Source organism: Mesocricetus auratus, unplaced genomic scaffold, assembly GCF_017639785.1.
Source record: "Mesocricetus auratus isolate SY011 unplaced genomic scaffold, BCM_Maur_2.0 Super-Scaffold_100011, whole genome shotgun sequence".
In the NCBI taxonomy this organism is placed as follows: domain Eukaryota; kingdom Metazoa; phylum Chordata; class Mammalia; order Rodentia; family Cricetidae; genus Mesocricetus; species Mesocricetus auratus.
Genome location: NW_024429195.1, coordinates 13,529,189 through 13,552,743, shown reverse-complemented (window position 1 = coordinate 13,552,743; position 23,555 = coordinate 13,529,189). Strand labels below are relative to the sequence as shown.

General features: G+C 45.7%; 1 protein-coding gene across 1 annotated transcript in view; it reads right to left on the bottom strand.

Annotated features, from left to right (window-relative positions):
* Positions 1-23,555, bottom strand: part of Maml3 (mastermind like transcriptional coactivator 3) — a 429,467-nt gene that overhangs the window by 149,055 nt on the left and 256,857 nt on the right. The gene's annotated exons all lie outside the window — the stretch shown is intronic.

Sequence of the window (23,555 nt, the reverse complement as noted above, 5' to 3'; positions counted from 1 at the left end):
TCAAGAACAGGAATCTGAGCTCTCATCCGCATAATTCATGGGAATAGAAGGTCAGGTGTGGTATCGCACCCCTGTGATCCCAAGGCGAGGACGATGGAGAGGAGGTGGACCCTTGGTACTTACTGTCCAGCCAGCCTGGTCTAATTGGCAAATCCCAGGCAAAAGAGACTGCTCAGAAGAAATCACGGTGAATAGTGACATCTAAGACTAACCTCTGACCTCGCACACATGACCACGGGTCTGAACACACACACCTGCAGTCGCATAAAGGGTACACGGATGGCAAGTTTTCTTACTCATTGTCTCATCTAGTAGTCAGCCACACGAGTCTTCACAATTACAGAATTGCTGAGATTGGACATTAGGGGATATGGAGGCCACCCATCAATTCATCAAGTGGCCATCCAGCCTGTGGACCTCTGGTGACAAGGTCCTCATTTCCTCCTGAACAGGTTGCTACCACCCCTGAGCAGCTGTGAATATTAGCTCATCCTTCCTGAGACAGAGCCCAAATTTGTCTTTCTGAAGGATCTACCTTTGGCCCCCGGGTAGAAAATAAATCTAACCCATCTCCGATACGAGAATCTTTCATATTAGAAAATGCTATTATGCATTAGCAGTCTTTGCAACTCCAGGCAAAATACACTCAATTCCTTTAACCTTTCATCACGTGATCTTAAGTTTTTCAACTTCGCCAGTTACTTTCCTCTCAGCTCAGTCTGGTTCTTACAGCCCTTTACTAACGGGTGGCGCGGGCATCCCAGTGAGGCTTACTGCATGTTTCCACCAGGCTGAACACAGTACCTGCAGCATCTCCTGCATGAATACACTGTGCAGCACCTTGATACGCTGATTTCAGGGCTGAGCCTTACACTGATCCTGAAACACTTGGTTTTGGTCAGTTCCAAATTATGAGTATGTTTTAGATCTGTTTCCCCCATCAGTAAACTGGATTAATTCCTTTCAGTCTCATGTCATGCCCGACTAATAAATGTGCCCTTATAACTCAATACCTGCAATAAATACAAATACTTGCCAGAGTATTACTATGGCTGGCCTGCCTGATGATTTTTGACGTTTCTGTTGTTGTTGTAATACCAAAGGAAATGATTGTGATTGGTCAAATTTCAAGATTTCAGCTTAAAAAGGCACTCGGTGTCAGTTGGCTGAGTGCACACTTCTTTAGACCCCATGCAAGTCATATGTGCAATAAAAACCACTGCAAGAGTGCCGTGTTCTGAGATGGGAAGGTCTCAGGTGGCACCCGTGCCACCTGCCACTTTGAGGTCCTGGGTGAGCAGCCTACGCAGATGCTCTGCACAGTGCTCACAGGTGCCTTCCTCTCCTAGGCACTGTGCTCCCCACGCGTCAGCGACACTGAACACACCCAGGAGGTAACACCTTCCAGACCGGAGAACTAACCGGGCATGGAGAAACCCAGAAAATGAGGCACACTTAAGATGGAAAGAAGGACCTGTAACGAAGCTTTTGAGGATGAAGGGCTCACTCCAGGGCAGCCATCAAGAAACAAGAGCAAAGCAAAGGAAATCTGGGGTGGGCTACTCCTCACTCTTGAACACGAGCCATGGACATAGACCTAAGGATGGACACACACCCTCATGCCCACACAAACACAAACAAGGTAATATGCATATTAGACTGCCCAAATAAACTATGAGATCAACCACAACACAACACACGCCCCATCTCCAGCCTTGACTCTTGACTTCTCTGTTGTATTTCCTGGTGGTCACAACCAGGTCAGGATGGCTACCACATCACTCCTGCCTAGCTGTCTCATTCCCCCCAGAAAACTTCATTCTTGTCTCTTGTCCTCCGTTTGCTCTCTAAAAAACAAAACCAAAACCTTAAAAACAAAACAAACAAACAAACAAAACCCTTTTCTGAGACAGGGCTGTGTCCCAAGATGGCCGTGAACTCAACAGGTATCTGAGAGTGTCTCCAAACTTCTGATTGTCCTGCCTCTACCTCCTGAGTGCTGAGATTTCAGGCATGTACCACCATACTTGCTTTGTACAGAGAGGGGCTGAAATCCGGACTGTAAGAATGCTAAGTAAGAACTCTACACCCCCTCAGCCCATTTGCTCTTTTCTCGCCTGGACCCTTCCCAAAGTTGCATTTCCACAATGGTTCACTCTTCTCTCTCTTAGCATATGATGCTATCTTCCCTCAAGCATTATCTTAGATCTTCATTATTTTTAGCCTTGTTTTTCCATCCTTGTCTCAGACTCAAAATTATAAAATACTCCTCTCCCATCACTCATAATGCTACTGTGCTCAGAATCACAAGCTTTATAACAGTGGAAAAAAGTAAGACACTATAAATTCCCCCATTGCAGTAGGAAAAACCTACAGGCTAAACTCATCACTTGACTTTAAGAGCTGACCAAAGTGGCTCTCTCCCGTGACCCAAGGGCAAGTCCCAAAAGATTGTCAGTCAGGACCCAACATCCAGTTGTCCCTTCCCATGTTCCATGCTGGCTCCAGATACTGCCCACTTGACATTCCTTCTGCTACAGTTACTTTTTACTAAAATAAATGTGTTCAATTCTCTCCTAGAAGCCTTGATTCTAATACAGAATTAGATACTTATTGGCTGTTTGGACCAATGTTTCTTTTAGGCATCATCACCAGAGGGCTTGGAAGATATTGATACCTTTGAGCTCATTGGGCTGGGGTGTGGCCTGGGTTTTGACATTTTCGAATATTCCAGATTATTCTATAGGGCAGGCAAGTTTGGAAGCTACCATGTCAGGCACAAAAGTCCCTCATGTCTCTCTTGTCTCCCCTACGCTAAATCCACTATTGCTCTGGACATCTAGTTTGACAGTTTCCACATCTTCTGACAATTATCTCCCGTCTTACTTTCCTCTCGCCCGCCTGGCTGGGAAGCGTGTCTCTAGACGGGGGATAAGCAGGGGGAAATTACAGCTGGGCCTCCATAGCTCTGCCATCTCACCATCAAAATGCCACTTGTGCCCAAACATCACTGAAGCAGCAATTGGGATGGTTCCACTATAATAGAAACCAAGACACCAGGACACTTTCCAAATTCGTCTCACACGTGTATTAATGAGGGGTCTACAGCATCAAAAAGTCTGGCATCATTGCAAGTTCACTTGTGTTATGATTTTGACTCTCCAATCCTCATGGGCTTTTCTAAAACATCACCTGGAGAGGTGCTCTGAAAGGGAGACTCCATCCGCTAAGATTTGGGAACGCAAACGAGTCATCCCATGAACATGCCATCTACCACATGAATATTTGTGAAAACTTCTTTAAAAATCCCCAGAACCGTGCCACTGACCTCGTTCTGGGCCAGCCCTCTTCAGTTTCTCATTTGAATGCATGTTTTGCTTTACTAGGTAAACTTCTGGTTAAACTGTCTGTGTCTCTTGAGTGAATTCTTTCCTCTGAGAGAGGAGACGAGAACTGAGAAACCAACATGCCAACTCATGTAGCTCTCTACCCCTGTGGACAGGGCTACATGTGATCCGGCTGTGTCCAGATGTGCTGGGTGAGAGTGGATCTGTCCCTTAATGAGTCTTTATCCAGGGGACAAGATCTGGCAAAGGAGACGGTCTGCAGTGCAGCCCACACGGATGAATGAGTAGTTGTTAGGTCTGTGTGTGCCTATAACGGAAAAGGAAAGCAGGGGCTCGGGACACCAAACTCTAAGCGCCAGTGATGGTCTTAGGATGTGAGGATAATACGGACCAGGGTGCCAGTGATGGTCTTAGGATGTGAGGATAATACAGACCAGGTGGACGGCCGCCGTGCAGACCTGACGGGACCAACAAGGCAGCAGATCCTGAAAGATGAGCTAGGCCACCATTAGGCTCACTCACCGTCTCCCTGGTGTGCCAGCTCCCGCTCCGAGCCTTACATTCAGAATAGCTGATTACTCAGAGCTGGCCTGTTGGCTGGACCTGGGCTCAACGACCAGTCCCTGAACATTGAAAACCAACTGTCTACATTGTTGCTCCTGCTGCCGCTGGCACGTCTGGGGGTGTGGAGCTGGAGGAATCTCAAGCAGTTCACTTCTTGGCTGAGAGTAGATGAGGCTAAGCATGGGCAGGGTGATTTTAGGACAACTGAGAACTCTGGGTCTAGATCTGTGCCACAAAGCTTGACTTGGTCCTCCTCTCATCCCTCGCAAATCACTCCGTGCTTTTGCTTCTAAAACACACTAATTTGTGAAATGGAGACATAGTCTAATGTTGAACTACCATCAGGGTTTTCTGCAGCTCTGCACAGTATATTTCGGCATGACTGGAAGTGCCTATTCTTGAGCTCTACAAATAGCATAACTTCAAACGCAGCAGCAACAATCTTTCTCCATTTGGCTAGACTGCAGACGAGCTGTTCCAATTTCACTTTTCTACAAAGTTATCCTTCCCGTTTTTTCTCTTTGGAGAATTGAAACTAACCTTCCCTTTTGTCCTTCTCTCGGGGGCGTGGCCAGGTGGAATGTCTGTTGGTGAATGAGTGGGGGGCGGGCAGCATCCAGCCGGAGGGGGAGGATGGAAAATAAGATGGTACCAGATGACCTTGGGGGCTTCATTACTGCCCTCCCTGCTTTTAGCTCCCAAGCCACCATTCTTGTGCCTTCAAACACCTTGCCGCTGACTCACAGAGCCTCCTGGTCTCTGTAAAAGTATCTTTCCCTCATTCTTTAACTAAGCACAGAAACAGATTAAGAGGTCTACCCTCCATAGAGCTGGGGTGGGGCCTTATCTTCTTCCCTTTCTCCACGTACCCTCCCCCAGCTTCAACTGAGCACTCCTGAAGTCTGCGCCTCAATCTCCCATTCTTTCTTGAGCTGTGTTTCTAGGAGCCTGACCCTGCGGCCCCGTCCGGCCTCTGCTTTAGAAGCCTTGATTGACTGGGCCCTTTTCTGGTCATACTTACTCCTATAGTCTGCAGGATCAAGGTAGGAGACTCTGTCCCACTTCCTGACCGTGCTCTGGATACACCAAACCCACTTCCAAGTCTTCCCCCTGCGGCCTGTCCTCTGGCACTGGTAACATATGCATCGCCAGCCCAGATTGAGACGGTGTTCTTGATGGACCGAGGAGGTGCAGGTATGCGTGTCTCTCAGTGTGGGAGGCCTCTGTGGCAGAGCATAGAGCCAGAGCAGTCCAGGGAAGCTCTGTGGTCACACCCAGGAGGCAAGCATTTCACATTCAAAGCTGCCTGTCTGCTGGCTCTCTTAAGGTATGCTTGTCAAGGACAAACTTGAACAAACTTTTACTTGGTGGGGTTTTAGCTCAATGGGTAATGTTTAAATACAAGGTATATGGTATTCACACTATGGCTTTAGCTTCCATAAAAGTTAGGGACATGACTGTCTTATGCCGCCCCTCCCCCAGCAAGGTTCCCGCATGTCTGCTGAGTACATTACTATGGCTTCTGCACTGTGAGGACAGAACAGTCAAGGCCAGGATTTCTAGCCCCTGTCCTGTGGCCTGTCTCTTCTTGCTCTTCCTATTCAGCCTCTGACAAGACCCAGCGGTTAACTGGTAAACAAGGAAGAGAAGTTGCTGGGTGTCCCCAGAGAGGTTTTCACGGCGCCTGGGTGCTTTCAGGTCAGCCTCTGCCCAGCATGGAATCCATCTGCAGCACTAACCACAGACACGCAGTGACCTCTTTTTTTCCCCCCGGTATTGATTTTTCTCTCTTCGTCACTGTATTATTTCACCCCTCTTTTCTGAACCGTGCTTCAGACAGAGCGAGAGACTGTGATGGAAGTCGGCCAGGCAGAGACGAGGGGTGGGGGAGGTGTGGGGGAGCCGCTGGCAATTCCAGTTTGACGCTAATGATTTGTGTACAATTCAAGGTCAGAGAATGATGTGTGAGGCTTGCGCGCCCACCCACACAAGCATACACAATTTAGTACTTGATTATATCAGCATATAGCACTAACACACCTCACACCGCCTGTTCACTTGACTCTCCAATTAGAAGGAAAACGTGGAGGGCAGGGACCACATGCGAAGCCCTCAATGTCCCCATCACACCCACCACCTTATGAGGCACATAATAGGCATTTGATAAATAAGTTGTGTTCAAAGAGGCTTGCCTCCGTTAATGAAATAAATGTGTTCTTGAAATGTTCTGAATAAAGTGACTTTCTGTAAATGGGATCTGATTTTAATGACGCTGGCAGGGTTGCTACAGGAGTATGGCAATAAATACTTCTACAAACCAAATAACCATCACATTAGAATTGTCATATGTGTTTTTTCCCCCTCTTAGACCTGAACCAGGGAATCTACAGTTGTGATCTGCAAGCCTTTCTTAACTACATCCACATTTATTTGGGGAATGCATGCATACTTTTTGATTTTTCCCCCCTGCAGCTCTTATTGTATTCTTATTGTATTCTCAAAGAGATGTGCTACTTTTATTCCCTACACACACACACACACACACACCATCTCTCCATCTCTGTGTAATCTGGGCTGGCCTTGAGTTCATGGCTCTCCTGCTGGAGTCTCCCAAAGTGCTGAGATTACAGGCATGAAACAACACACTTGGCCCAAGCAGTGTGTACTTAAAACAGAAAAGCCACAACTCATGGGCAAGTGAAGTGGATCTATGCTTCCTGAAAAATAATGTACAAGTAAAGAGAAAACAATAGTCAACAAGAACATCTACTGAGCATCTTTTTGCATACAAACTGGGTATCACATATGCAGGGTTTCCTACAAGGCAGACATTTTCGGCTTCTTATTGTAAGTTAAAGAAACTACAGATTTACCCCAAGGTGCATATACTGTTACTAGACACTGTGTGTGAGATCTGAACCAGGAACCTGTTTGCTTTCAAATCTGGAATCTTCTCAACAAAATAGCTTCTATGTCTCCAATCTTATTTAAAATAACAAGAATGATCATGGTAATGAGAAATGATTAGGCTTAAGACTATATTATTGCATGTGGAACTGGGAATATGACTCAGTCTATAAAGTACTTGCAGTGTAAGTAAGAAGATAGATGTTAACTACATGGGAGGTGCTGAGGGTACCTCAAGTGGCAGAATGCTTTTTTGGCACATCCGAGGTCCGGGATTTCATTTCCACTACAAGTGCAGACGATAACTTGGTACAGTCTCTACATCTGGCTGGTGACTGGGGCCAGCATCTGAATCCTGCTCCTTGTGTTGGCCAAAGCCACTGCTCACTGCCCCCATGGCCTTTTACTGATGGAATGGCCTGGCTTCCTGAAGACGTATAAATAATCAGTGTTCTGACTCTTGGAACCAACATAACACCATGACTGTTCTAGAAGTGAATTCTTTCTCTTCAAATTCCTTTAGAGGTAAGTCCAATCCTCCAAGCATTAACAAAACACCTATTCCTAAGGATGTGTTAGGTAGCATCTGAACCCCACCCTGTGTGTATGTGCATGTGTGTAAAGTAACCATACTTTGAAACCATAATTTGGGGCATTGTTTCTGACTGGGGCTATTTATAAAATGGGTGATTATGTATTTGATCTGTGCAAATGTGTGCCCTTCCTATCCAGTCCTCTGGACAGTCCACCTCTATACCTTAGCAGGGCCCCAGGGACAATGCTGTTGATACCTAATGTATATAGAAGGTTGGCCACCCTCTCTCTCAGGATTAATTTGCTTTGAATTCATTCCATTCCACCACCAACCTCAATGCTACAAGAGTAAATTAATGTGTGAAATGATGCTACCTCATTGACAGAAAATAATATTGAAATTTAGGCTGAACATAGACGCCTGGAAGATACTTTCACACAGAAGGGAAGGAACTGAAAGGGACCCACGTTCAAATCTCCACCCTGCCATTTACTAGCTATATGCTCCCGGGGAAAGTCACATGACTTTTCTAAGCGCCAGCCTTCTGGAATACAAAAGGAGATGACACCTATATGATGGTGTGAGAAGAATAAATGAGGAAATATGTAGGCTTTACGCTTAACTTCGTGTTTAAAGATGGCATATACAAAAATAATGAATTGGCTTGTCTCTGCAAACAGGAGAAATGGTGCAAACAAATTTTTCTTCTCTGTGAGTGAGTGCCATGTCTGGGTTTGAAAAGAAACTCCGTTCTTACAGTAAAGCTACAGGAAGCGAAGGCTAAAATAAGTCTCTTCCTGTGCATAGGTTTATCCAAATTTCCTTCCCAATTTTATTTATTACTGTTGACATTTTACTGCTTAAAATAATCCTGGGTGATCCCGGGGGAGGCACAGAAAGGGTGGGGTGCTCTTTCTTACATGTCAACACTGGGATAAATCGTCTCAATCTCATGTCTCTGTGGGAAGCATGGCAAAGAGCTGGTGGACAGAAGCCCTTGTGGTGTGTCTCAGGTCTGCCTCAAGACCATTAGAACAGGTAAGACAAAACTGCAAAAATCTCAGCTTGCAGCAAAGATGGGACTGAATGCTGGCACCTTAGCAGACACACGTGGTTGCTCTCAGGTTCCTGGGGACTCAGCTCTTGACCAGCAAGCCAATGAGACCCACAGAGCTGGGAATCAATGGTTTCGAGGCCCCATGGAACTCAGCTCCCCAAAAATCAATGAATTTTTTTGTTTTGATATGGAGTGTCCTTCTGTGAAAATAACTAGGAGGCTGCAGCAGCTTTAGGATGTCGCAGACAAGTATCCTTTATCTGGAAGGAAAGATAAATCTAGGAACCTGGGTAAGAGGACTGTGAAAATACCTGCTTAGATGCTTGCCAAAGTCAGGCTAGAAAGTATTAATTCTCAAACACCCTTACATTGCTTCTTCCAGGACCCTAAGAATTACAGAGCAGAAATACAACAGCACCCGTATGCACACTCATCCACATTCCACCCAAATCCAACAGAGGACGACAGTGCTCATTAGAAACAAAACATTTCCCCTAAAGATGAGACAGTGGGCAGAGTGAAGAGCAAAGACACAGGAGTCGTTTTTCTTCTATCATTCCATTCTAGTGGGGGCGCTAACTTTCTGGGTACAGATGGGAAAGGGGGCTGGCAAGGTGCTGACACCTTCAGGTGGCTCTCCGGCCATCTTCCTCCATGCGTGTCTACACACAAGCAAGACTGCATCGTGTTTCTGAGCTCACGTATGGATTCAGAAGCCTTTCCTTTTGGTCCTAGGTCTGGAGCTGACTCTGTGGTGTTGGACACTCTTCTTAATGTTTGATGCCCAAGTTTCAGGGTCACTTGAAAATAACATGAAAGAATTCAAGTCATATGCTCTGCCCGGACATTGGCCCAGAATATTTCAGTAATATGTCCCTCACTCTGTATCAAGAGTTCCTTGCTGCTGGCATTTTGAGTAGACAATTCTTAGCTGTTGGAGCTGTTTTATGCTAAGTAGCATGTCTGATTTCTACATACTAGTTAAATAGTAGCAGTCTTAATGTCCCTGCCCTACAGTGGTGAAAATAAAAACTAAGCCCAGATAGTACAAATGTCCACGGGTGAAGAACATGGCTTTGGTCCAGTCAACTTCTGGAAGATGAGCATAACTCCATCCTTCTCTTTGACAAAGACTTTAGACATAGATTTTAATCTCTACTCTAGAAGCATAAGAAATTACATAAGGACAGTTATCAGGGTTTTGGTTTCCTCATCATGAAACCATTGTTTTCAGGCCATCCCTTGTTCTAAATTCTGACCCTGAAAATTCTATTCCTATCTTTCATTTGATGAAGAACCCAAGATAATGTATCCCTAATTAAAAACCTACACAAGTAATATGTGTTTTACAGAAAATATCAGAAATTTAGATAAGCAGAAAAAAATGAAGGAAAAGACAACAAGGTAACCGAAAATAAGGAAAAGAATTATTACTTATAATTCACCCACTCAGAACTAGGTTTTTTTAAACACATGTATCCATAGATATAAAAAATACACATATGCGTATACATTCATGCAACATCCCAAATATTTTTCATTTGATTATCATTCATTTATCATTCATGTTATAAATTCTAGCTTAACCTATATTTTTACTATTGTTACTAGTCTGTCTTCACACACGCATGAGCGTGCACATGTGCGCGTGCACACACACACACACAATCTTTTTTCCCCATCATGTACACTATCCTTCAAAGAATAGCTGCTCAAAGCGGGTTAGCAAAGAAACAGATGATTATGGAATCCATACCCCTTTCTTCCTTCACAGGATTTTAGCTTTAACTGAATACTCTGGCAGGGCAAACAGAGTTATCAATTTTAGCTTTAACTGAATACTCTGGCAGGGCAAACAGAGTTATCAATTGCTTGAGTTGGTTGGCTCTCCTTCTCCAGCAAAGGGGCCATCCTCGGTGTCTCAAATCAAGGTGTAGAAGTCAGACGGGGCCGTCTCCCTTACACACACCTAATGCCACCCATGGTCACTTCCCTCTTCTGTGACTTTCCTTTGGATCTATATAGCTGGGGTCACATGCAGTGGGGTCCTAATCATCTTGTTCCAGGTGTGCTGTATCCTAGTGTCTTCTCCTGCCACTCACTTTGATCAAGACAGCTCTCAATTCCTTTTGGATGCCTGAAATGGCTGCTCACGGCTTCTCGGATGGCAAGCTAGATCTTAGTAACGAGCGAGCACTGGGGGCTTCCTCCTCCAGGCAAGACCTCCTAAGACCTCCTGTTTGCTTCTCTGTTCATGCTTTTGACACTTCACACCCCACTTCCCAGCCCAGTGCTCTTCTCCTCCCCTTATGGTGAACATTCCATTCAAAGTTAGGTAACTCAGAGTCCAGGACTGCTACCGCTCAAACAAGGGGAAAAAAAAAGAATATAAGTGAATTATCCTTCTGTTGACATTTCAGTTGCCAGCTGTAGCTAATTATCTGTACTATTAATAGGACATATCTTTGTGTTCAAGATTATCGATCAATTATTTGTTTATTTTGGTTTCAGAACCACATTTGAATGTTCACTGAACTAGGTGAATTGTGTCAACTTCAGGGAGCAATTTTCTTTTCTTTGTTTTTGTCTTTTGTTTTTTGTTTTCGAGACAGGGTTTCTCTGTATTGTTTTTTGGAGGTTGTCCTGGAACTCGCTCTGTAGACCAGGCTGGCGTTGAACTCACAGAGATCCACCTGCCTCTGCCTCCTGAGTGGGCCACCAATGCCCGGCAAGCAAATTTCTTATAACAGTCTCTCCCATCATAGCCTATGTGTAGACTTAATCCAAAAGAGAGCTTGTTTTTTCCCATTAAGTGGTGTGCAAAGGAAAAGCCCTGTAGTTTATCGTTTGAGCGCCTGGATGGGGTGTGCCTCAGTTCTCCAGCATCTGCCTACATGGCAAGAGCTCTCGGTTTGACCTCTAGCACCGAAAAACAAAACAAAACAAAACTAATCTAATCACTGTATCTCGGATAACATGCCACTTTTGAATATAAATAGGACTTTGCATGCTGCTATCATTTTATGAAATCTTTTAAATCCAGCTTTTAGGGTAGGATAAATTTCTTAAGGGCAGGGGTCATGCTTTTGCGTCCTCTGTGACGCTTGCAGTCCTGGGTGTGCAGTTAGTTGGTCCTGAGTGAATGTTCTTAGGTGATTCATATTTGAAGAAGAAACGGAGAGAAAAGCCCAGGGGCCCAGAGGATTTGTTTGCACGCGTTTTGCTGGGAATAAACCAAACGTGGAGAGAAATGAGTGTGTGCACGACGTGGGGGCCTTGACCCAGCAATAGTCTAAAGCAGGAAGTTACCAAGCAACTAAGAGCCGCGGCTGGGTTGTGGCCTGGAAAGCAGAGGACAAAGGGTAAAAACAATAAACACCTTCAAAAATAAGAAGGCAGAGGGAAGGACTTTTAAAGAGGAAATGGAAAAAATCCCGTTGATAACTGACTTGGGTTTAGAGTGCGTAAGACACAAAGGTCCTCTCCAGCTCTGTTTCCTGCTTCAAATAAAGGCAGAGGTTTCACATTTAGCCACAGAATTATATTCTGTACTGTGAGGCATATCTTTGACATCAGGCCTGAAGCTGCTAAGGAGAAGGGATTGAAACACGGCGCGGCTGGGAGGTGGTGCCATACGACTTGAAACCTGGCAGTCAGGAGACAGCAGCAGGAAGATCTCTGAGACTGAGTCCAGCCTGGTCTGTAGAGTTCCAGGACATCCAGGGCTACACAGAGAAACGCTGTCTTGAAAAACAAACAAACGCACAACAAAAAAAGAAAGAAAGGAAGGAAAGAAATGGAGGGAAGGAGAAAGGGAAGGAAGGAAGGAAGGAAGGAAGGAAGGAAGGAAGAAGGAAGGAAGGAAGAAGGAAGGAAAGTTGGTTTAATTTCTTTGAACCACTGGCTCTGCTCAAACCAATTGAGTCTGCATGTTCTCACCACTGCCAGACAGGTCTCCCCTTCCCGAACCCTCCTTTACCAATATCACTTTATGAAATATCAAAAGCCATCCGTGACAATTATGGTGTCCACAAATATATTCACAAATTCTTGATATTCTCTTCTGAAGAGAGAATCTTATCTCCCTTTCCTAGGGAGTAACTGGACTTCATTATTTTGCTGCTAATGAATGGAATAATAAAAAAAGTGAAGAGGCGTGACCTAGACACGATCTCATGATCTCATGATCTCACGATAGGCTCCACGGCCTCCCCCCTTGATCTCTCTTGAATTAGCCTCTCAGGGGAAGACAATCTCTCTCCATGTCTGGAGAGCAGCCATGAAGTCGGTCCACTCTGGAAGGCACTAAAGCTGCTATGCTGAGCCCATCTGAGGGTGTCAGGATGGAATTGATGCTTGAGCCCCAGTGATGCCAAGAGATGAACTTGTTTCGGTGACATGGTGAGTATAACCTATGAGAGATAAGAGCCAAGAACCCCCAGCCACACTGTCCCTGGATTCCTCCACCCCGTGAAGCTGCTAGTTTGCAGGATAATTTGTTATACAACCACCCATAAATAAGAAGTTTTCCAATAAAGCTTTGTTTTTTTGAGCTTTACTTTTAGATTTTTTAAAAAAGTATTTTAAAGTGGGGGAAGAAAGAAACCCAGTTTATTTTGGAATACTTGTTTACCTACTTTTGGTAAATCTAAAAGTGTTCATGTGCTTGCTGTCAAGACTGACAACCAGAGTTTGATCCCCAGGATCCACATGGAGAGAACAGACTTCCATAGCTATCATGTGACCTTGACATGTATGCCATGACAGGTGTATGTATGTATGTGTGTGCACAATCATGCGGACACACACACGCACACAATAAATAAATACAAAATTTAGAGATTGTAAAGGTTCAAGTGAATTTAATCCCACTCTCTTTTGTAACTCCTAATTTTAATAAAGACAAATGTCCTTTCTTATACTCTGAGGTTCTAGAAACATCTAGGGCATGCATTAGAGGGTATGGAATTATTTTCAGATGTTTCAGATGTTTTCTGCATTTGATACCATTTAACTTATACCAAAAGGTATTATTTTCTTACTGAAACATGGCAAGTAAGTGATTTTTAGTTTGGACAGATGTAGAGGCAAGGGGGTCAACCTTGTAACAGCCACAATGCGGGGGTGACAGACAGACAACACAGCCACTGTTTTGTGGCCTGCACAAATGATTTCACATACTTATGATCATATTTCTCCTAGAACTTTTCCTTCTTGGTGTGCTCACTGCCCAGATTATAGACATATAGTAACAAATGCCTGGTGAATGAATGAAGCAGTCTTTGAGGAACGCTGAAGCTTACACGGTTCCTCAGAGAATTTGGACGATGTGTAGATCACAGGACAGGAAGTGATTCCTATTTTTTTTAAATGTTTGCTAAGGGCCTGTTGTGGTCTAAATGTGAAATGTCTACCATTTGGCTCACGCGTTAGGACATATGGTCTCCAACTAGTGGCACTCTTTCAGGAGTTCGAAGAACCTGCAGGAGGTGGAGCCTAGAGGAGGAAGTGCATCACTGATCCATTTCCTGTCTACTCCATTTCCTGTCTACTCTGCCTCTTGGTCCACCGTAATACAAGGAGGTGAGAGGTTGCCTTTACACTCCTCCCAACACACAGCTGATGGCCACAATGCCTTCACCTCCACCACTGGCTGTATCCCCTTTTAAGCCATGACGTCATAACCCTTCCTTATGTGGCTATTATCAAGCATTTTGTCACAGTAGCAGGAAAAGTAACTCCCATGGGATGTAACACTAGTTTAAATGCTTTACAGACACGAGTATGTAACGTTCTAATAACACTGTTATTATTTCTGTGTCCTAGATGGAAGCCTCAGGTTCAGAGAGGATCCGTAAACTAACTGCGCATGGTCAACAGAACCATGGTCTGGTCCTACAGATGATGAAGTGTTGTCCTGGCTTCAGGGCTGGTTCTGACCCCACACAATGTCCCCACCCTATCAAGGTTCTTCTGTCCCTTGCTAGGCCACACCAGAAAGTTCCCAAGTTGTGAGAAGGTGTGTGTGGTGGCAGAAGCCCTCCCTTCAAAACCTGCCTCTTGCGGTTTAGGGGAATTGTGCTTATTCATGGAGTTTCTCTCACTAGACCACCAATTTAACACTCTGCCAACTGCCCAATTATTCCGGTTCATGTAGAGCTAAGCAGGTCCTTTTCCAGCTGCACACCTATCCCGCCCAACATAATTAACGAGGCTCATCAAAGGCCTGGAAAACAGGCCCAGCTCACCAGCCCCGCTCACTGATGTGTTAACAGGAAGTCAGGTGTTGCCACCTCACCGCAGGATGTTACGTTTATGTGGCCCCGAGGCTGCTCACAAATGGCCGTGAGTTGATGATAAGGGCGTGGGCCAGTGAAGGGGGTGTGGCTTTTCATGAGGTAGCCAGGTCCCCAGACACACACACAACGTTGTAGCAGGATCTGACCAGTTCTGGTAAATGATGATGGCCAGGCTCAAGACGGGCCGGGGAACGACAGTTTATTCCCGGTGGTTCAGGATGACAGCCTTTAAAGGGTGATGCAGAGGCTCGCAGGCAGCCAACAAGACATTTTTCTGTTGCTTCACCTCTGTTGCCGAGCACGCCTTTCTGATCACAGAGCAGATGTTTTTTGTTGTGGTCCTGCCTCTTGCTGTCCATCACAGGGGCTGCCACGCACAGGAGGATGCTGAGCTCGTGAAATGTGGCTGCTCTAAACCCAGTGTGCCGTGAGTGCCAAGGGCACATCCAAACCCCAAGGCTTGCTAAGAAAAGAATACAACGTTTTGTTCACTTTTACGTAGATTACATGCTGAAGAAACGGTATTTTAATATACTGTGTTAAATGACAATATATTAAGACCAGTTCCAACAGTTTCGTTTTACCTTTTGTAACATGGCCCACAGACAGGGTTCACATTTGTGGCTTGGACTGTGTTTTTATTGGGTGGCGGTGTTCTAGAAATTGGGACATCTAAAACTGTCGCAGCACCGGGAGGCCAAATGATTTCCATGCCTTTCCCCTGGGCTTTTCCTGCCACACTAACGGGTGATATTAAAATGAGTATTATCCACTGCCAAGTCTGCTGTGTGCTCAGATGAGAACTGCCTCAAGTTCCATGCGGCTGTCCTTCAGCCCGGAGGCGTCACAAGACAGGCTTGGACTTGTGCAGACACACACGTGGTGCCGTGCAGACCTGTAACTCACTCCTCCCACACGGACCGGAAAAGCTGACTGCCCTGTACTTAGTGGTTTTTAAGGGAACAGTCGTATGGCCTTAAGACGGCTTCCTGTGGCGTGAGGTGATCGTAAGGAGCTGCCATCATGCCAGCAGCACTGGGGGCTTCCGTCCCCCTACTCGGGACTGGCTTTGGATTTGGGGGCTCCTTACAGCAAGGCTAAGCCTGTTCCTTACATCCCTGCCTAACTTCCTGGCACTGAATATGCCCCCTGGAATAACAAGCCCATGAAAACATCTAGAACCTTGTTGTATGAACTGGCTGACATCCAGCATAGGACCGCCCAAATGCATCTTCAAATGGGTCAGGCCTAAAAGTAATTAGAGAATGCAGGTATGGGGAGTGTGCTGAACCTCTCCCAGGAAACACACTATTAATCAATGAGCATTATTAGTTTGGATATTCACTAGTTACTGCTCAGCAGATAACAATCGGTAGGAAAAACGACGAGATCTTACGTATGGTTATTAATCAAGACACCACACTGGAAATCTCTCTTTGTGTGACATCGTCTGAGTATGTATTTCATCAAATGCAACAATATGGTATCATAACGTTCAGGCCTGCTGGATGGCGGTGGTGGCGCACACCTTTAGTCCCAGCACTTGGGAGGCAGAGACAGATGGATCTCTGTGAGTTTGAGACCAGCTTGGTCTACAAGAGCTAGTTCCAGGACAGCCTCCAAAACAACACAGAGAAACCCTGTCCCAAAAAAGCAAAAAAAAAAAAAAAAAAAAAAAAAAGAGATACTCTTGGCGGGTTCTGGACTGGAGCCGCAGTAAGAATATAGCTTGAAATGAAGGGGACCCAAGATTCAAGAGGTAAAGGGAAAATAAATCGGGCATGTGGCCCACGTGTTATCACTTCCAAAGCCCAAGAGCATCTAGGAGAGCTGTCCAGCTGCCATATTTAATATAACCAAGAAAGGGAGCCCTACAAACCTCTCTGAGGTGACATCTCAAGAGAATGCCACGTTCGCCTCAAGCTGCCTCTGCCGTGTACCCCGCTCCACTGCCAGCCTTTACCTTGCAGATCCCGGGGAAGGTGTCCCAGCACATGCGAGGTCTTAAGACAAAACAAGAGCCATCTGTCTCTTGGAGGATTCAAAGCCTCGCACCATTCCCGATTTACTCTCTTTGCTTCCTGTTTGTGGTTCCAGATGTGAACGCTCAGCTCTCCTGCCACCTTGCTGCCGTGAGGGATTCTTACCCTCCTGCAACCATGAGTCCAAGTGAACTCTTTCTTCTAGAAGACCCCTTGGTCACGATGTCTAATCACAGCAATAGGGAAGTAACTAACACCCTGCCGGGGGCAAGCCAGTTTAGATGGTGAACAATGAAATAAGCTCAGACCACTTCACTGTGTTCTGCTGTTATCTTATGTACCATTTCTCCACTGTGTACCATTTATTCATTATAAAATGGTAACAGCCAGGTGGCGGCGGCACACGTCTTTAATCCTAGCACTCAGGAGGCAGAGGCAGGTGGATATCTGTGAATTTGAGGCCAGCCTGGTCTACAAAGAGAGTTCCAGGACAGTCACGACTAATACACAGAGAAACTCTGCCCCAAACAAAACAAAAGAAACATGGCATCAGAGTTGGTCGCATCTGTGGGGGTATAGAGTGTGTACTCCCAGGCCTCACCACAGATCTGCAGATTACCTGCCCTCCCAACACCTCCCCCGGTGATTCTTAGGTCCATAAACGCTCCAGAACTCTGCTTGATGGACTATAAGCTCTCCGAGTAAACAGGAATCTTCTCGTCCCACAGAACCTTTCAAGAGCCTTCTCACAGAGGGCCAATTAAAACCTCTCGCTCCCACAGTATATTATACAACTAATTCCTTCCCTGCACACTTCTTCTCTTTGGCTGTTTTTATTAGCCTCATATTCGCAGACTCTGACAGAACGTCAATCAGGATTTTAAAAGATCTTCCAGGATGTGTATGGAAATGATTTTATTTTATCCATCGATAGAAACCTTTCCCTTATTATGAGGATTTTTGAGCACTTTCGCCTGCCGGTTCCCTCAGCTGGGAGGCCTGGATTGAGCCAGTGATGAGGATTCTGTCAATACTTTGCCTGGCACCTGAGTTGTAGGGTACCACAGGCTTAGTCGGGGTCATGGAATCTAAATTGTTTCCACAGTCCTTGAAGTAAGTCAGTGTTTTCAAGATTCTATAAAAGACTTGGTGGGTATAATCATGAGATCTTACCCCAAAGTGGCTGGAGAATGATGTTGGCATTTCTGTCCCCTTGAACATATGCATTCCTGATAAGAATACATGTGTCCCAAATGTCATCCTGGTTTTATTTTGCTACTGTGATAAAATACCCAGCCCCATAGCACAGAGGCGATGAAGGGTTCATTTGTCTCACAGTTCCAAGTTATAGTCCATTGTTGCAGGGAAGTCAAGGCAGGAACCATGTGTCACAGACACAGTCAGAAGCTGAGGGACAGTGGACACATCATGGCTTGCTTCTTAGTGCTTAGTGAGCTTTCTCTAGCCTTACACACTTCGGGGGCTCAATTCACCAAATGCTGCCACCCACCATGGGCCGGGGCTCCCTCTATCAATAAACAACCAAGACAATCCCCTACAGGCTAATCTGACCTAGGCAATTCCTCAGTCTCTTCTCATGTGACTTTAGGTTATGACAACCTGACAATCAAACACTCACCGTCACAAGGGTATCGAGTTTGGTTAGAGTTTGTTTTCTTCACTAATGGCCAAAACGTTGGAAACAATCATGCCAATCTTGCTGCAATAAGTTTCAGTATCAGGCAATATTTGATATTCAAATGGAAAGGTGTTGAAAGCCATTGCAGAAGTCTAGAATGAGCTTGGCATTTTCAAGCGCTCCAGCACAGTGGCGATACAGGAGTAAACTTGATACGAACACTGGAGAACAAGGAGGAAGAGAGATGGCAGGAGCGGTCAAGGGATGCCTACGAAGTTCTGGAAGATGGAAACCAGAGGACACAGCAGCTTGACAGAGCTGGTTCCAACCACTCAGAAGGAGCAGCAGAAATCAAACAAGATGTGAAGACACAGTCAGCAGAGGCAACTGAGTATCAAGGCAGCATGTAGGTAGAGGTGTTACTGGAGTTATTAGGTCCAAGCCTGAGTCCTGCAGTCCTAAAAGCCAAGTATGGCCACCCATCTTCAATACGCAACTGAAAAGATAAGGAACTGGGAAAATCAGAAACAGGAGATTTATTCACACTGGGAAAAGGAACAAAGGGTTCTGGTGACACCCCTCTTCTCCCTCAGCCAAGTCTGAAAGGTTTAGATGTTCACGGAGGGCAAGAGATGTGCATAGCTAAGTAGTTATGGTCCAGGTGTGGTCTTGCTTACGCCATCTCGGCTTTAGTCTGTCCAGCAAAGTGCTCTGGGGAGTTGTTCAAAGTGCCTGAAATCTCTTCGGGAGAGGCGAGTTCCTCCTCTGGCTAGCATTAGGAAGGGGTTCAGTCTTTCTCCTGCCCAGTGATGAGATTACCAAGGAAACTCAAGTTCCTGGGGGACTGTTGTTTCAACAGTCTGATTGCCAAAGGGCACAGTGTCTGTTTAGATTATCCCCACAGAGCGGCACAGGGAAACGGGCTGAAGGTCCACGAAGTGAAGAGTTAAGACTCTTGCCCTTCCCCAAGGAAGGACGGCTCCTGACTCTATGGAGATGAAGCTGTCAGACTCAGGAGCCCTGGGATCCCAGGTGTCAAGCGGAAGCAGAGCGTGAGTGAAAGTGTACCGGTGCTTAGAGACACACCCCTCATTGTCACCAACACGGCCACCAACTCCCTTTCCATGCTCAGTGTCTAGGGTCAGCAATGAGCCTGGGATTCTCATCGGTCCTGCTCAAGGGAAAGTCACCTGGGGACACTGACCCAGGGAACTGGCGGGGTTATCCCAGGGCAAGTGAACCCCAGTATGGTGCCATGCTCCTAAACAGACAGTTAAGGAAAAGCTTGTGACATTATAGAAACAATGAACACAGGAAAACGCTGCCTCAGAGGAAGAGAGTAAGCAGAGAGCAGGAGAAAACCTCATTTCAAAATGATAATTAGTGATCTTAGGTTATAAAGGACAAGCCAGAGAATAAGAAGGAGCTTACAGAAATTGAAAATGTAGAAATTAAAAATGAAGTATTTGATATCAAGGTTGGGAGACAAAGTTAAGGAAATCTAATAGAACATGGGATAAGAAGACAAAGGCGTGGAAACTAGAAAAGAAATGAGAATCAGAGAGCAGTCGAGGAAGTTCTCAATGCAGAAGGAGGAGTTCTAAAAGTTCAATAAAAAGAAATAAAAGGAGTGAGAAAGTATTAAAGATATCTTAAACCCCAGGTATATTAGGAACATATATTATCAGATGTTAAAATGAATTCTTGGTGGGTAAGTGTGCCCCTGCCCAAGCATGAGACCCAGAGTTCCAGTCTCAGCACTGAGTGGAGTCCCAGCTCAACTGCGCAAGCCTGTCACCCCAGCACGGTGAGGCAGAGGCAGGGGGTCACAGGCTCAGGGAGGAACCCTGCCTCATGTGGGCATGGAGGACAGTGGTACAGCAGGACCCCACACGTCCTTCTTGGCCCCCACGCATACACCACGCCCACAGCCACAAGACAGATACATGTCACAGCACCCCACATGCCGAGGGAGAGAAGCCACGCTAGGATCACAAAATCTTAAGAGATTCAAGGAGCTCTGGGAGGGAGGGTGTAGACACACATCACCGGACTTCTCAATGCTGCGGATGGCACAGGATCAGGAAGAAAGGCCTTTAAGGCAGGGTGTGTTCTACCGTACAGTAGGGATGAAAAATGGAAAAATGCAGTTCCGTGGGGGATCACCAGGAAAATGACTTAGTGAAGCCACGCGGCTGCCTTCGTAGAGGGGGCGGGGAGGGTGGCGGTGGCTGTTTTTTTGTTGTTTGTTTGTTTTTGTTTTTTTTACCTGAAGTCTGATAGCACTATCTGAACTAGGTGCGTGTGTTTCTTGGGAAAGGTAAACACATGTATTTAAGGAATCTGACGGAAGAGGCTCCTGGCTTGTAATGTTAAGGGTGTTTAAAAGAGATTGCCAGGATGTCTGTGAACCCTGGAGGCCTGAGCCTCCTCTGGAGGTGCTACAGGTTTACACTAGCGGAGCTTACACAGTTTGGAAAAAATAAAAGAAGTGGAAAGCATAGCGACTTCTTGCACACACAGAGCCGCTTACGGAACGCGTGCAGATGAAGCAGCTGCGGACGATTCAGCCCGTCCTGTCGCTGGCAGGACTAGAAGCTAGCAGCCTCTCCTTCTGGAAAGCTGTCTCTCTGCACTCATCTGTGCAGGGACTGGGCTTGGGCTCTGGGTTGCCTGTGTCCTCCCGTGGCCAGCCTGGGGCCGCAGGTCTTTGGGTTCCTTCTGCATAGCTGCTTCCTTGTTTCTTGTTTGTTAGTCCCAGTGGTTGAGTTTGCCTTCCCAGCAGTCTCAGGGGCCCTCCATGGGCTCGAGAGAACCCCCCCCCCTCAAAGGCGTCCTTTTAGAGTGCTTTTCCAGGACTCCTCCTTGCTCTTAAAAACAACTTTGAGTCACTCATGTCCATGCGTTCTCCGGGGAAGCCCACAGCCAGCTGAAAACATATCTCTGACCCACATGTCGCTAATTTTCATCAAATGGCTTATTAAATAGTTTTAAACACAGGGTTGGGCACTGTGCAAATAACTAGCTGGGGTAGAGATCTTGTTCTTGAGAAACTGCAAAATTAGGAAATTATGACAAACCTATCCAAAGTTTTTCTGTTGATCTCATTTTTTTTTTGCTATTAAAAGTAACAGGGAAGGGTTTCTGAGATGGCTCAGCAGTTAAGAGCACTGGCTGCTCTTCCAAAGGACCTGGGTTCTATTCCCAGCACCCAGCTCGTAACCAACCATCTGTAACTCCAGTTCCAGGAGATCTGATCCCTCTGCTGGCCTCCACAGGTACTGCACACAGGTGGCGCACACACTGGCATTCAGGGAAGATGCTCACATACATAAAATAAATAAATCATGATTATCTTTGTTCAATCTGATATTATGAGAATAACATATACATTCTTTTTTTTTTTGGTTTTACGAGACAGGGTTTCTCTGTATTGTTTTGGAGGCTGTCGGTCCAGCCTGGCCTCAAACTCACAGAGATCCGCCTGCCTCTGCCTCCCGAGTGCTGGGATTAAAGGCGTGCGCCACCACCACCAGCAACATATACATTCTACAAAAAAGACTTCCTAGATAAAAGCCATTAAAAAATTAACCTTGTTTGCTTTGAGACCGCATTTCACTATGTTATCCTGGCTGGGCTCAAACTCACAGAATTCCACCTGCTGAGATTAAAGGCATGGTCCACCATGTCTGGCTTATTTCTTTTCTTTTCTTTAAAAACAATAAAACAAAAACAAATACCCAGAAAGTGCATGCATTTCAACTTGTTCCTGAGAGAAACCTCGGTCTCTAGTGACTCCCACATGAGTAACTGTGTAACTTTCATGAAATAAATGTATCTGATGTTATCAAACTATTTCATTGCCCAAGTCATTAAACCAAGCATTGGTCATAGTCTTTTGGGTCCAGCAAGGGGAAACAGAACTCCCACTACTAAGACAGAGGAAACAGCACAGATTAACATTTGGTGTCTTGTCTGTAACTCACGCCAGCATCTGTGTTCTGTGCCTAAACACAGCATAAATGACTACATTGAGAGCGATGAAAATACCGGTTCACAATCAGATAAAAATCTGAAATGGTGTGTTTGTAGAGAAACCCTCACATGCTTCTGTAAGTATCTTGAAACTTGTTTCAAACGCCGGGCAGTTACTACTTCATTAGGAAGCCTGTCTGTGCTCTGTGCTAAGAAGCAGTTGTGCTAAGAGCCCTTGCCAGGGAAGAGTCTGTCCACCCTGAAAGCATCTCTCAGATGGAGGGTGTTCTATTCAGATTTAATCCAGACACTGCTTCAGCCCACTGAGCCCTTTCAAAACACAATCCCCACAGCTAAAGGCCTCAGGGACCCACCTGCAAACATTAGGACCCTAAAGGATCTCTTTAAAAAACCCCATGTTCCAGCCATGACTGTTTCTAGTTAGCATACTTAGAAAGGGGTTAGTGTGGGTCTCGGAGGACGGAGGGGTATCATTGCACCCACTTGTCTACAGGACCTGCAAGTTGGAATTAATCATCTTTGGTTGGGCTCGGAAGAAATACAGGCCTAAAAACAGACCGAGTAGAAGCATAATTTATATTAAGATTAACAACAGATCATTTGACAGCATGTAATCTCGTGAACCTCCTGGTGCATCTGAGCTCCCACAAGCATCCTTGCACATTGCCTCTATTTTTGCTTGCTTCTGAACTTAAAGTGTATAAAAGGTTGCGTTTCCACTGATATATTTCTATATTTTAATTTAGTTTCTGTATTTCAAAAACGTTTCCTACTAGTTTCCAATTGCAGTTGATGTAAAATCAAGCCGTACTTTTATTTATTCAGACAGGACTTCTTTAGATCTAGCTGGCATGTGGAGACAAGAAATCACCGGGAGGTTTGGGGGTTGGAAGACTGCAAAGGACAAGAATGAAGCCACCAAGCTCTGGCCTGTCTATACAGGCTACACCTCCTCCAGCCTGTAGCGTCTACCAACCTCGGGGAACCACAAGATGCGGAGTTGCCTCGTATCTACCTACGGGACACCGCATTCCACAGACAGCAACTGAAAGTAAAGAAACACCCCCACCCCCACCCCCCACCTTCTCACTCCCCACCCCCCCACACCCATAGACACCATAAATTCACTAGCAACTCTTGCTGAAATGCAGCTGAATGCCTCAGACAGGGATGCCATACTCCTAAGGCATGTGATCGAGATATCTAACTGTTGCTGGCAAAATGGCAAA